At 49.2% G+C, this 15,657-nt stretch overlaps 3 non-coding genes across 3 annotated transcripts; 1 reads left to right on the plus strand and 2 right to left on the minus strand.

Annotated features, from left to right (window-relative positions):
* TRNAR-CCG (transfer RNA arginine (anticodon CCG)) lies at positions 1–73 on the plus strand. Its single transcript has one exon. It is a non-coding gene; the product is annotated as a tRNA-Arg (tRNA).
* A 7,524-nt stretch (positions 74–7,597) lies between these two features.
* Positions 7,598–7,670, minus strand: TRNAR-CCG (transfer RNA arginine (anticodon CCG)). Its single transcript has one exon. It is a non-coding gene; the product is annotated as a tRNA-Arg (tRNA).
* A 6,918-nt stretch (positions 7,671–14,588) lies between these two features.
* On the minus strand, positions 14,589–14,661 carry TRNAR-CCG (transfer RNA arginine (anticodon CCG)). Its single transcript has one exon. It is a non-coding gene; the product is annotated as a tRNA-Arg (tRNA).
* Positions 14,662–15,657: the final 996 nt, after the last annotated feature.

A 15,657-nucleotide genomic window follows, 5' to 3' on the forward strand; every position in this document is an offset into this window, starting at 1 on the left:
GTCCGCGTGGCCTAATGGTTAGGGCGCCTGATTCCGGATCAGGAGATTGCAGGTTCGAGTCCTGTCGCGGACGTCGTTTTTTTTTCTTGCTGAATGACACAGCATTGCATTAATGGAACGCCTGTGGTTGCTTGACGTGGGGCCGAGGGAATTAAGCGCATTATTAGGCATCACGTAACCATCCGAATTAATTAAGCGCATTATTTGGCATCGGGTAAACACAAGTTTTAGTCCTGTCACGGATTTTGTGTTCGGAAGATTTTTTTTTTTGTTGGACTGGTGCGGCATTAATTTTCATGCAATGTCCGCTTGTCTTCATGGGACACCCCTTCAGAGCACGGTCATGCTCCGAGGTGGGTGACATGAGCTACATCGGAGTTGCTTCAGCGGTCTAGCAGGGTCGTGTTACCAATAACTTTTCATGGTGGCCAATCAGGATATCAATTACTGATGCCTTAGTTGCCAGCATGTGGGATGGTGTTGAATAGATTCTTTATTTTATTTTTCTGATAGTGCAGATACGCGGGCTAGCTTCTCATGCTGAAATTTTCAACGGAGTATTAGCCATCTGTTGGGACTTCTGAGTTATGCGTGCAGGCGTTCTTTATCCTTCCCATTCCATAAAAAGGGATTATATTACGCGGAAAGTTACGGTTCAGTAACCTTAACGTGTTCGTGCGTTTTCTACCCGCAGTCAGGACAAGGCTCGCGCTGCCACTATAATATTGTCACGTGGTGGTGACGTTGAAGAACACAGTAGCAAATACTGTGAAAGACAAAACTAACTTTTATTGGGCGAACATGTGCCCACAAAAACAGGCTACACTTATAGCACAACGATAGCGGCGAACACGGTCGGCGATCGTCGAAAATCTGATCAGCTGGTCAAGAGCGTCGGCTTTTATACAACAGTTGTCGAATGTTCCAGACTAATCGTTGGGACCCGCGTGCCTTCCACAAAGTTCGACAACATTCGAGTGACGCGATAAAATCAGATAACACAAGGTTCGGCGACAACAGACATCGGATAGAAGCATCGATAACTTTCCAGAAACTTCGGATACATGCAGACGCGTCCCGCGCTGTGCGATAACATTTGTTAGGCGGCGAAACGTGGTCGCCCGTTAAATATAAGTACACGTGTAAATACCCCCCTCTTAAGAAGCATCGACCCGATGCTGCAAACAAACGAAAGTAATTAAAGAAAAGCACTCCTAGCAAAGAAAACAACAAAACAAGGAAGTTCGTCAGCGTCCGTAAAAGGGTTTAAGACGCACCACGTGGACCACTTCAGATCGTGCGCGGCGTCGCTGTGAATGCGAAATGCCGTCTGGCACGACCTCATAGTCCAGTGCGCCAATACGTCGGATGACCTTGTAGGGTCCGAAATATCGTCGCAGTAGTTTTCCACTGAGTCCTCGTCGGCGTATCGGGGTCCACACCCAAACACGGTCGCCGGGCTGGTACTCGACGAAGCGTCGTCGGAGGTTGTAGTGTCGGCTGTCGGTCCTCTGCTGGTTCTTGATCCGCAGGCGGGCGAGCTGTCGGGCTTCTTCGGCACGCTGGAGATAGGTAGCGACGTCAAGGTTCTCCTCGTCAGTGACGTGTGGCAGCATGGCGTCGAGCGTCGTTGTCGGGTTCCTGGCGTAGACCAGCTTGAACGGCGTGATCTGTGTTGTTGCTTGCACCGCCGTGTTGTAAGCGAATGTTACGTACGGCAGGATGGCATCCCAGGTCTTGTGTTCGACGTCGACGTACATCGCTAGCATGTCGGCGAGGGTCTTATTCAGCCGCTCCGTAAGACCATTCGTCTGCGGGTGGTAGGCCGTTGTCCTCCTGTGCCTTGTCTGACTGTATTTCAGAATGGCTTGGGCGAGCTCCGCTGTAAAGGCCGTTCCTCTGTCGGTGATGAAGACTTCTGGGGCGCCATGTCGCAGCAGGATGTTTTCGACAAAGAATTTCACCACTTCGGCCGCGCTACCTTTCGTTTCAGCGACGTTGTGCTTTTGTTTCAGCGAAGCGGGTGAGCTAGTCCGTCGTCACGACGATCCACTTATTTCCGGCTATTGACGTCGGAAAGGGTCCCAGCAAGTCCATCCCGATCTGCTGGAATGGTCGCCAAGGATTGGCTGTAGTAGTCCGACTGGCCTTGTCGTCGGTGTCTTGCGTCGCTGACAGTCTCGGCATGTTCTGACATAACGGGCGACGTCGGCGGTCAGGCGCGGCCAATAATACTTTTCTTCTATCCTCGATAGTGTCCGGGAAAATCCGAGGTGTCCAGTGATCGGATCGTCATGTAGGGCATGAAATACTTCTGGACGAAGTCCTGACGGGACAACAAGAATGTAATTGGCGCGGACTGGTGAGAAGTTCTTCTTCACGAGTAGATTGTTTTGAAGCGTGAAGGAAGATAATCCGCGCCTAAATGTCCTGGGGACAACGTCGGTGTGCCCTTACAGATATTAGACGAGGCCTTTTAGCTCCGGGTCTGCCCGTTGCTGTTCAGCGAAGTCTTCCGCGCTTATAATTCCAAGGAAGGCGTCGACATTCTCGTCATCTTGCGGCGGCGGGTCAATGGGTGCGCGTGATAGGCAATCGGCATCGGAGTGTTTTCGTCCGGACTTGTAGGTTACAGTGATGTCGTATTATTGTAGTCTGAGGCTCCACCGCGCCCGTCGTCCTGAAGGATCCTTTATATTCGCTAGCCAACACAACGCGTGATGGTCACTGACGACTTTGAATGGCCTGCCATAAAGATAAGGGCGAAATTTAGCTGTAGCCCAAACGATGGCGAGGCATTCCTTTTCGGTCGTAGAATAGTTGCCTTCCGCTTTTGACAGCGACCGGCTAGCGTAAGCTATCACCTGTTCGACTCCGTTTCTTCTCTGGACTAGAACGGCACCGTGGCCTTGGCTGCTGGCGTCAGTATGGATTTCTGTATCGGCGTACTCGTCGAAGTGCGCAAGTACCGGCGACCACTGCATGCGTCGTTTGAGTTCTTCAAATGCGTCGGCTTGCGGCGTTTCCCACTTGAAGTCAACATCACATTTAGTTAGACGTGTCAAAGGCTCGGCGATGCGTGAAAAGTTCTTGACAAAGCGCCTGTAGTAGGCACACATGCCAAGGAATCTACGCACTGCCTTCTTGTTGATGTGTTGCGGGAACTGTGCGATGGCAGCTGTCTTTTGCGGGTCTGGACGGACACCAGATTTGCTGATTACGTGGCCTAGGAACAGAAGCTCATCGTAAGCGAAGCGGCATTTTTCCCGCTTCAGAGTAAGCCCTAACGACTTGATGGCCTCTAGTACTGTCGCAAGCCGCCTGAGGTGATCGTAGAAATTTCCAGCGAAGACGACGACGTCATCCAAATAAACGAGACAGGTCTGCCTCTTCAATCCTGCTAACACCGTGTCCATGACGCGCTGGAACGTTGCAGGCGCCGAGCACAGTCCGAATGGCATAACCTTGAACTCGTAGAGGCCGTCTGGGGTGATGAAGGCCGTCTTTTCGCGATCTCTTTCGTCGACTTCTATTTGCCAATAGCCACACTTGAGGTCCATCGACGAGAAGTATTTAGCGTTGCAGAGCCGATCCAAGGCGTCGTCTATTCGTGGGAGGGGGTATACGTCCTTCTTCGTGATCTTGTTCAGACGACGATAATCGACGCAGAAACGTAGGGTTCCGCCCTTTTTCTTTACCAGGACAACAGGGGATGCCCACGGGCTTTTCGACGGCTGGATGATGTCGTTGCGCAGCATTTCGTCGACTTGTTCTCTTATAGCTGCACGTTCTCGCGGCGAAACTCGGTAAGGGCTCTGGCGGAGTGGTCGAGCGCACTCCTCGGTGATTATGCGATGCTTGGCGACTGGTGTTTGTCGAATCCTCGATGACGTCGAAAAGCAGCCTTTGTATCGTCGGAGCAGACTTCTGAGCTGCTGTTGCTTAATCACGGGGAGACTTGGATTAATGTCGTAGTCTGGTTCGGGAACCATCGTCGTCCGGGTAGATGCGGCGGAATCGGAGAGGACAAACGTCACTGTCACTCATATAATTGCTGATGAGTTGCAGTGCTGGTTTTGAGTCACAGAACACTGTCCACTTATCGAGACTCTGTTGCAGTATGCAGCGAACTGCTTCTCGAACTCCGGTCAACTCAGCTGCTGTAGACGACGTCCTGTGTCCTATCTTGAACCGCTGTGCGATCCCCTTTCCTGGCACCATGTAGGCCACCGCGGAAGAGGTCTGTGTCACAGAACCATCTGTAAAAACATGTTCGTAATATCCATACATGTAAGCAATGTATGATAGTACGAAATGCTTGAGCCCCAGCAAGCGGTATCTTCGACTTCTTCGTTATTCCAGGGATTGAAAGTCTCACCGTTGGCTTCGCCATCGTCCAGAGTGGAACCTCGGGTATGTCATACAGTTGGAAGTCCGACGGCAATAAGTCTTGCTGCGACAACACGGCTTCTGAGTAGGCGGACACAGGCCGTACGCTTGTGACGTTCGTGAGTGGATGATTCCTGTGTCTAATCAGTAGCCTTAGATGCACTCGCAATGGCTCATGTTGCAGGTAAACTCGAGCTGGGCACGCACGTGCCTCTGCAATAGTGCCCCAAGTAGACGCACGTCGTGGTAGTCCTAGGCAAATTGTCAGTGCGCGAGCCTGAGCACTTTCAAGTCTGCGTACAGCAGTTGTACTAAGCCGAGAAAGTACAGGCGCACTTTCGCGGAAGTAGCCAACAAAAAGTGCCTGGTAGAGCTGCAGAAGAGATGACTTGGATGGCCCCCATGATTTTCCAGACATATGTCGAATGATCTGAGTAAAGCTGTCCAGCTTTTTTCTTAATCCAGAGAGGTGCTTCGACCAAGATAAGTCACGGTGGATGATGACTCCGAGAAACTTGTAGTGCGTTACTGAAGGTATAATCTTCCCATCAATCATAACAGGGTAGCAGGCCATTGACTTCCGTGTAAATGCCATGGTTACACTTCTTTCCGGTGAGAGCTGCAGTCCGCGAATGTTTAGGTATGTCGACGTTACTGACACGGCGCGCTGCAGCTTCGTTTGCACTTGCAAGCGCGTTAAGCTCGTGGTCCATATACAGATGTCATCGGCGTACACAGAGACCGAGACTGTGTCTGCGTGTTCTTTGACCAGTCCAATGAGAACGATATTAAATAGGGTTGGGCTCAATACACCTCCTTGAGCCACTCCACGATAGACACGGGGTGGTTCTTTGTTTCACCGTCTGGAGTTGTCATAAATATCGTTCTCTCTTGCAGATAGCTGGCTAACCATTGATGCATACGTCCCCCGACGCCACATTCTTCTAGGGCATTTAAAATTGCATCATGTAGAACGTTGTCAAAAGACCCTTGATATCTAGAAAGACAGCGGCCGTTAATCGACGGCGTCGTTTCTGATGTTCAACAGTTGTTACTAGGTCAATGACGCTGTCGATTGACGACCTACCCTTTCGGAGACCTGTCATTGCGTCTGGATATATATTACGCTTCTCCAAAAACCACTCCAGGCGCGTCAAAACCATGCGTTTCATGGTTTTACCTATGCAACTGGCAAGCGCCACAGGTCTGTAGGAAAGCATAGTATGGGGGTGTCTTGCCTGGTTTCAATAATGCCACGATTTTGCTTGTCTTCCAGTGTGCAGGCACACTTCCCGAGGACCAAGAGAGATTGTATAAAGCCAGGAGCTCTTCAGTCGCTCGAGGGCCTAGATGGCGCAATGTATAATAGGTAATGCCATCAGGACCAGGCGCACTTGAGTGTCTTGAAGAGGAAATCGTTGCACGTAGCTCTTGCAGCGTGAATGGGAGGTCGAGACGATCGTTCATTTTTGGAGGAGCACACCTGAGCACTGAAGCTACCGACGTTGTAGATCCAGAGAGGTGTCTGCAGAAATCTTCCGCGATTTCCTTCTCACTGCGCGTCTGGATGATAGCCAAAGCTCGGAAGGGACGTAGCAGTTGTGGACGAGATGGTAGTGCTCGTACAACATGCCATATTGTGGACAACGGTTTTCTTGGGTCCAGGCTGGTGCAAAAGGACCTCCAACGTTCTCTCTCGAGCTTGTCTGAGTATGTTTGAATTTTCTTTTGCACACGGCGTGACGTCCTCAAGTCTGATATCAATTTAGTTCGCCTGTATTTCCTCTCGGCGCGACGTCGGACTTCCCGCAGCTCTTCATATATAAGGTCAACGGATGTTCTTGATTTTGATGTTTGGTTGGTGCGTGTTGTTGCGTGCATTGCTGCTACAATGCGCTTCGGCAAACAGATAGCGTCTGTAAACGGTTCTGTGCTTTCAGTTTGCTCAAGATTACCATTTTGACAGTAAAAAATTTCCCTCGTTTTGAGGGCGCTTACAGAACTGTCCAGGAGGGCTGCCGCGTGGTGTTTTTATAGAGCGCCGTAAGACAAATGCGCGCCGCGTTATACCTCATACTATGCAAGGGTGCGCTTCCGACACATGGGACTCCGTAAGTCCTTGCCCCAATACTGCGCATGGGCGAAAAAATAACCGAAATGCGCCATGCAACCTCCAGAGATTTTTGTTCGCCTGTGCATAGGCACTTCGCTGGAAAAAGCTGTTTGCTCTGTGCGTCCCTAGGCGAATCCAAGCTGGCTCGGAAGCACGGCGTGCGCGGGAAAGAAGTAGGGCGCGAGGCGATAGTTGTGCATTGTTTCGCGATTGAAGCATATCAAAACATGATAATCGCAAGGGGATGAGTCTGTGTGACTCGGACTACATTAATGCCAAAGCATTCGTCCTGCCGATGTATTAAATATGAATGTAGGTGGGCAGATTGCCTAAACAAAACTCCTGTAACTGTGCGGGGACACGTTTATCTAATACCCGTCAGAAGGACAAACTATAAAAAAAGCGTCGTGATTTAATTTTATAGCCGTAGACTGATGTGAAAGCTGTACATTCGGTTACGTGATACATATTAGAGTGGCAGCGCGAGCCTTGTCCTGACTGCGGGTAGGAAACGCACGAACACGTTCAGGTTACTGAGCCGTAACTTTTCGCCTAATTTTATCCCTTTTTATGGAATGGGAAGGATAAAGAATGCTTGTACGCATCACTCAGTAGTCCCAACAGATGGCTAATTCTCCGCTGAAAATTTCAACACTACCCCGCGTATCTGCACTATCAGAAAAATAAAATAAAAAAATATATTCAACACAATCGCACATGCTGGCAACTAAGGCATCAGTAATTGATATCCTGATTGGGCGCCATGAAAAATTATTGGTAACACAACCCTGCTAGGCCGCTGAAACAACTGCGATGTAGCTCGTGTCACCTACCTCGGAGCAAGACGGTGATCTGAAGGGGCGTCCGATGAAGACAAGCGGACATGTAGCAGCATATTCTGCACGTTGCATGAAGATAAAAGCCGCACCAGTCCAACAAAAAAAATCTTCCACCCACAAAATCCATGACAGGACTAAAATTTGTGGTTACCTGATGCCTAATAATGCGCTTATTTCACTCGGCCCCACGTCTAGGAACCACAGGCACTCCAAAAGTGCAATGCTGTGCCATGCAGCGAGAAAAAAAAAGTTTCGACGTCCGCGACAGGATTCGAACCTGCAATCTCCTGATCCGGAATCAGGCGCCTTATCCATTAGGCCACGCGGACATGCAGAACCTGCAGGTACATGCTCATAAACAGTGATACCGTAGGAGTGATAAAGAGTAGACCTTAATATGATCCATTGAAATAGATAGAGGGCGCAATATTCCCCGAAGGAAATCGTTGTTTTGAGGGGTATGGCTTACAGGCAGCCTTCGCAGATACGCGCCAATTATTTGCTTTCGAGACGAAGAGGAAGAGGAGAGGAAGTTTAGTCAATAACAACTTTATTCCTAGTCGAGTGATCGTAGCGAGCAGCTTCAGCTTCGAGCTCTCTGCATTTTCTGTTTTATTTTCTGTGATCTCTGCAATCAGTGACAAGAAAACTGGGGGACATCATCCTCTGCAATGGGGGACCGAAGCCCCGCCCAGCACTTTGGTCCTGAACGGCCAGTTCATTATGCCGGTGACGTGAGTGACCGCTTCGACCCCAGCATGGTCCCGATTGAGTCATCTGATGGCTCCTCTACTGATGAGATGGGCTCGGACAGCGATTTTACCGTGGTGTTAAGCCGACGTCTGAAGAGAAAGATATGAAGAACATCACCGACCAGTCGCCAGGCGACGAAAAAGGCAAGTGGCAAGCAATCATACACTATTGCATATGTACCAACAACGACAACAGGCAACCTCAACTCACTGAACAGGCAGAGCCTGTCGGAATATTTTGAACGAACTGCCCATGGTCAAGTAGAAGAAATACGTATAAACGCTCGAAAGAACATACTCTCGGTGGAAGTCAATACACCGACAATACTGCAGATACTGAAAAACATCACTCAGTTGGGAAGCATCCCTGTTCGCGCATTCCCCACATACGGCAAGTAAGCGACGACAGGCGTCATCTACGATGTGGACATTGATATTACAGACACTGACCTGGCCAAACTACTATCATCGCGTGTTGACCCGACACAGGCATCATCCTCGGTCATCGCTCCCTACCACCCACCCAGTTTCCAGCTTTTCAAGGAATATATCGCGGCATCAGAGTGTTTTGCCGTCAAGATTTTCTCCCGACTGTATACCGAGAATACCCCCGTGGGTTCTGCCGAAACCTGTCGTTACATTGCAGATCCCTGGAATTACTAAAAAGTCATTCGTTGCATCTATTGGCCTCAGGCAACTCACCCTGTTGCACATTTCTACAGAGTACAAAGATACTGTACATGTGTATACCGATGGCTCTGTCACACCATATGCCTCCACTGCAGCCTTCGTCATTCCACATATGATCATCGTTCGGCAGTTTAAACTAGACCATAGCTCAACATCAACTGCCGCAGAACTTATTGCTATCCGGGAGGCACTTCGATTTCTCTCCGAGGAGCGTCTTCACGCATGGACGATATTCTGCGATTGCAAGCCAGCTCTGCAAACGATTGATTGTGTCCACAGACGGGGCCCGTATTATTCTATGGCTATAGAAATTACAGAGTATCTCGACCACGCAACTAGAAATGGCCACAATGTCACCTTTCAGTGGATACCATCACACTGTGGCGTGATGGGGAACGAGCAGGCAGACGCTGAAGCGAAAACTGCTTTAGATAATGCTTGTGAAGTAAGCATTCCGTTCTCACGAACAAACACAAACGCCCTACTTTGTCGCGTAAACCGCAACTCTGCGTTGGAACACTGGACCCAATCAGATCGACGACACAAGCGATTACAGAAATGGGACCAAGAAATGAGATTTCATATGCCTCACAAGTTCAAAAGAAACCACACGAGCATGGTGCACCGGATTCGCCTTGGTGTCGCATTCACCAACCGTTATAATAATATGATAGGTGCCAGTGATATTAGCTCAAACTGTGAATGCTGTAAGGTGCCAGAAACACTTGAACATATATTTTGCGTGTGTCCCGCGTACGCGCAAGAACGACAGCAACGTGTCTCTTCCATAGCAAAGATCCATGAGAGACCGCTATCGGACGAGTTTCTTTTAGGTCCTTGGCCTAATGCAACCAGCGCAGCCCTGGTAACAAGAGCCGCTATAGCTCTTCTCCAAGCCACTGGGCTGGACGCAAGGCATTAGAGATACCACAACTCTGTGAATTTATATATACGCATCTCTTCCTTATACCTTCATCATTCATCAGCCCTTTCCCTCCCCGTCCCTTTGCCCCGGAGTAGAGAAGCAGGCCAGAGCAAGTTATAGCTCAGGCCAACCTCTCTGCCTTTCTGTAAATAAATTTCTCTCTCTCTCTAATTCCTAGTCATGTCATTTGTTTAGGTAGCTTTCCTCCATAGTACAGCAGCTGACATAGATGTTTCATCTTGCTCGGTCCGCTCTAACCTTTTGATTTACACAACCGTTCTCACTCAACATTCCTTCATCTTGGCGCAGTAACCCTATAAAGGAAGGCCGGAATTCTCGCAAAACAGTGTATATCTCGAGCTCTGACGGCATCCACAAAATGTGATATGACAAAGCATTACGAGCGCTCAGCGCTTTCTTTTTTTCCTTAGTGCTCCGGAGCATGCGACGTGTTGCCTGGAGAGCATTGCTCAATTCCAGTAGATATGTCTATATCTTCCCAGAGCATCTCCCACTTCTCTGTTTCCACCAAGCACTTCAAGAAAGCGCATAAAAAAGCGCGGACACGCAGGCGCAGGCGCAGAGAATGTTTGCCTACCAATGCCTGCTAGCGCAGAAACGAGCGTCTTGCGCTGTGATTCGTAAAGAGAGCAGTCGCAAAACAGATGTTGGAGAGTCTCGGGCACTTGGGGGCGTTCCCAGTACGGGCTGTCTGCACGGTCGATTGAGATGTGCATAGCGTCGAGTGAAGGCGATGCCCAGGCAAATTCAATGAAGCGTGCTTGGTTGGCATCGCTTGAAACATAAGTATCGTTGTATGAGCAAATTATGCTCCCACAATAGCAAAAAAAATCCTACGATTACCTCATTGAGAAGAGGCTTCGTGAACCATAAGAAACTGCAGGCATAAATAAAGTTTCTCCAATCCAATCCAATCCCAAGAACTGTAAATACTGCTTTTACTTAGTACGCCACAAAAGAATCAAGAACACTAGAGATGGGTGGCGAGGCCTCCTTGAAGCTCCACTAACACCCTGGCACGACATCATGGCATTTGACGCCATCTTCTCGGACTTAATTTGTTTTATCGGTAGAGATGAAGTATATTGTAGCGTTAAAGTGCCAAAAACTGGACTTAGCAAGCTTCGAGAAGCTTTCCTTCAATAAAATGGCTCCGATACGAAAAAATACTTTGATATATGCGTGACGTCACGCTGGCGTCCCAGCGCCGAGGTTTCGGTGCGAAGGGTTAAGACTTTGAACTGAGACGTTCGTATGTTTTCCGAACAAACCTATTGCCGGAATAAAAATGAAAATGGAGGTTTTAAAGAATAACCTGTAAGTTTAAGCTCATTTAGTGTTTTGTCTCTTTAAGCTTTTACATTGAGCAGCGTTATCGGACATCGGTTGCCTCAGCCTTGGCTCGGCGCTGCATGCCACGCGATTATTTTTTAGGGCTGTCTTTTTGCCACTACGCAGAGGTTCAACCCGGAGAGCAAACCGAACATCCACCCGATCAGTTTCCAGCCGTTCGGAAAAGGCCCCAGGGCATGCCTAGGGCGAAGTTTCGCTCTCCTCGAGATGAAGCTTATTTTGTGTAAAGTTCTCGCCAGATTCAAGCTTTCCGTGGATGAGGAGCACCACGAGGTGAGCGACAAAATTCTCACGCCTTTGCTCGTCGGCATTCACGGTGTCATATCACGAAAAATCGATAAAAATTGCTAGCTTTGTTCTCAATACATCCTCGTTCATCTTTCGGTTTGGATTTAGTAACCAAGCAACCAGCACATAAGCAATATTAATCAACGTAATGTTTTCCTACCTAGGTAGACATAATAAGTAACATCGTGTGTCTTACAGCTTCCGTACGCAATAACAGCGTGTGGTTCCATGAGATCCTATGTAAAAAGCGTTACTTCTATACATGGCCACAAGGGATCATTGGATGTGGCTGGTACAAGGTCCTATCGATGGTCCATACAATAGTTACTTTATTAGAAGAACAGCACAGGCATATTGCCTTCCAAATGCAGTCGGACGTCTTAACGAAGTCTGCAACAGGAGACGTTTGATACGCTACACAATTCCAAGAATGCTTGCCTACTCCGTCAAGTGTATGCTTTCACACCAGTGCGGTGTATTGGTACAAAATAAAATTTAATTACTGTCTGTCCTATTTCAGAATGGGCTTCAGCTGAGCTCTGCTTTCATTGCTTCTTTCTCCCCAAATGGAGTCTGGATGAAGCTGGAGAAGTCAGAAGTGTGTTCAGAAGACCTGTGATTAGCTTTATTCTATTTAGTTGCCACCAGAGCCTGTGCCATAGTTTCGATCAGTTTCGTTGGGTCTACATTGATGTGTTTCCTTGTTTGTTTCGCTTTATATCTTTTCTAGCTTGGTATTACTCGAAGCTCGCTTATTATTCACCTTGCTGCGGGCGCGGAGCGTTGACGGCAAAACCTCGCAGTGCCATCTCCCGGTATGGGCATCGGCGATACACATGGCTGGCTTCTCCCCAGTGATAGCAGAGCGGGCGGTGGTCGGGGGCTCGCCAAATGTCCGTCTTCCTCGCGTAGGTGCGCTGGGCGACGGGTGGGCGTGCTGGCGGCGGCGGTGGCGGACGACGGAATTGCGTCGTTGCAGGGCTCCGGCGTGGTCGCGGAGGGGGACCTTGACGGCGTGCGACGGCGGCGCATGTCATCGCTTCTGGCTGGGGCTGCGGTAATTGTGGTTCCAGCTCGGGAACTCCAAGCGATCGGTGCACCTCTTCTTTCACGATGTCGGCGATCGAAGCCACTTGGGGCTGCGACGAAGGCAGGGCCTTGCGCAGTTCTTCACGCACAATGGCCCTGATGGTCTCCTGAAGGTCGCCGGAATCCAGTCCTTGGATGGCGTACTGAGGCGTGAGCCCCTGGCGGTTGTATTGTCGGGTGCACTTCTCCAGAATTTTCTCGATCGTCGATGCCTCTGCAGAAAACTCAGCTACGGTCTTCGGCGTGTTACGAATAAGTCCTGCAAAAAGTTCTTGCTTGACGCCCCGCATCAGGAAGCGGACTTTTTTCTCCTCTGACATTTCCGGGTCGGCGTGCCGGAAAAGACGGGTCACCTCCTCCGTGAAGATCGGGATCGTCTCGTTTGGCAGCTGCACTCTGGTTTCCAGTAGTGCTTGGGCTCGCTCTTTTCGCACGACGCTTGTAAACGTTTCAAGAAGCCGCTTCGGAACAGGTCCCACGTCGTTAAGGTGGCTTCTCGATTCTCGAAACAGGTCCTGGCGGCGTATTCCCGTGTGAAATAGACATGCCGTAGCTTGTCGCAAACTGTTAAACGTAGCGACCCCCTCATCCGTCTCGAGCAAGGTTTCCGGGTCCTCGAATGTTGATCCGCGGAACGTCGGAGGTTCCCTGGGCTGCTGCAGCACGATGGGGGACGCTGGGGGTGCCATTGGGGTTGCCTTGGCCACAATCTTCTTGGTCTTCTCAGGTAGAAGTCCGTGCTCCGGGGGTAGCTGTTGAGGACGGCGGCTTGCTCGATGCTCCGGGACTACGTTGGTGTTCTCTTTGCGGTCCGGGCTTGGATCACGGCTTGTCGGGGGCGTCCGGTACATGAACGAAAAGCACCTCCACCAGATGTCACGTGGTGGTGACGTTGAAGAACAAAGAAGCAAACACTGTGAAAGACAAAACTAACTTTTATTGAGCGAACCTGTGCCCCCAAAAACAAGCTGCACTTATAGCACAACGATAGCGGCGAACACGGTCGGCGATCGTCGAAAATCTGATCAGCGGGTCAAGTGCGTCGGCTTTTATACATCGGTCGTCGAATGTCCCGGATTAACCGCTGGGACCCGCGTGTCTTCCACAAAGTTCTACACTATTCGCGTCGCCCATAGATGCAATCAGATTACACAAGTTGCGGTGAAAGACAGTGGACGGAACCATTGATAACATTCCAGAAACTTCTTTTACATGCAGGCGCGTCTTGCGCTGTGCGATAACATTTGTTAGGCGGCGAAACGTGGTCGCCCGATAAAGTTAAGTACGTGTGTCAATATCAATGTAGGTGGGCAGATTGCCTAAACAAAACTCCTGTAACGGTGTGGAGGCACGTTTATCTGGTACCCGTCAGAAGGACAAACTAAAAAAAGGAAGCGTCGTGATTTATTTACATAGCCATGGACTAATGTGTACATTCGGTTACGTGATACATATTATAGTGACAGCGCGAGCCTTGTCCTGACTGCGGGTAGGAAACGCACGAACACGTTAAGCTTACTGAGCCGTAACCTTTCTCCTAATTTTACTCCTTTTTTACTGAATGGGAAGAAAAAAGAGCGCCTGTACGCATAACTCAGCAGTCCCAACAGATGGGTAATGCTCCGTTGAAAATTTCAACACGATAAGCTAGCCCGCGTATGTGCACTATCAGAAAAATAAAATAAAGAATCTATTCAACACCATCGCACATGCTGGCAACTAAGGCATTAGTAATTAATATCCTGATTGGCCACCATGAAAAATTATTGGCAACACGACCCTGCTAGACCGCTGAAACAACTCCGATGTAGCTCATGTCATCCACCTCGGAGCATGACCGTGGTCTGAAGGGGCGTCCCATGAAGACAAGCGGACATGTTGCAGCAGATTGTGCACGTTGCATGAAAATTAATGCCGCACCAGTCCAACAAAAAAAATCTTCCAAACACAAAATCCGTGACAGGACTAAAACTTGTGTTTACCTGATGCCAAATAATGCGCTTAATTAATTCGGGTGGTTACCTGATGCCTAATAATGCGCTTAATTCCCTCGGCCCCACGTCTAGCAACCACAGGCGTTCCATAAATGCAATGCTTTGTCATGCAGAAAAAAAAAAAAAAACACTCGACGTCCGCGACAGGACTCGAACCTGCAATCTCCTGATCCGGAATCAGGCGCCTTATCCATTAGGCCACGCGGACACGGCGAACATGCTGGTACACGCTCATAAACAGTGATACCGTAGAAGTGATAAAGAGTAGCCCTTAATATGATCCATTGAAATAGATAGAAGGCGAAATATTCCCCGAAGGAAATCGTTGTTTTGAGGGGTATGGCTTACAGGCAGCCTTCGCAGATACGCGCCAATTATTTGCTCTCGAGACGAAGAGGAAGAAGAGAGCAAGTCTAATCAATAACAAATTTTTTCCTAGTCATGCCATTTGTTTAGGTAGTTTTCCTCCATAGTACAGGAGCTGAGATAAATTTTTCATCCTGCTCGGCCCGCTCTAACCATTTCCTTTATACAACCGTTCTCATTCAAAATTCCTTCATCTTGGCGCTGTAGCGCTATAGAGGAAAGCCGGAGTTCTCGCTAAACACGGTGCTAAAACACCGTGTACTTAGATTTAGGTGAACGTTAAGGAACCCCAGGGGGTCAAAATTTCCGGAGTCCTCCACTACGGCGTGCCTCAGAATCAGAAACTGGTTTTGGCACTTAAAACCACATAACTTTTTCAAACACGGTATATCTCGATTTCTGACGGCATCCACAAATAATGAGATTACAAAGAATTACGAGTATTCAGCGCTTTTTTTTTTTCAGTAGTGCTCCGGAGCATGCGACGCGTTGCCTGATGAGCATTGCTCAATTCCAGTAGATATGTCTATATCTACGCACAGCATCTCCCAGTTCTCTGTTTCCAACAAGCACTTCAACAAAGCGCATAAAAAAGCGCGGACACGCAGGCGCAGGCGCAGAGAATGTTTGCCTGCCAATGCCTGCTAGCGCAGAAACCAGCGCCTTCCGCTGTGATTCGTAGAGAGGGCAGTCGCAACACAGATGTTGGAGAGTCTCGGGCTCTTGGCGGCGTTCACAGTACGGGCTGTCCGCACGGTCGATTGAGATTTGCATAGCGTCGAGTGAAGGCGATGCCCAGGCAAATTCAATGAAACATGCTTGGTTGGCATCGCTTGAA

Source organism: Dermacentor variabilis, chromosome 1, assembly GCF_050947875.1.
Source record: "Dermacentor variabilis isolate Ectoservices chromosome 1, ASM5094787v1, whole genome shotgun sequence".
Classification (NCBI taxonomy): domain Eukaryota; kingdom Metazoa; phylum Arthropoda; class Arachnida; order Ixodida; family Ixodidae; genus Dermacentor; species Dermacentor variabilis.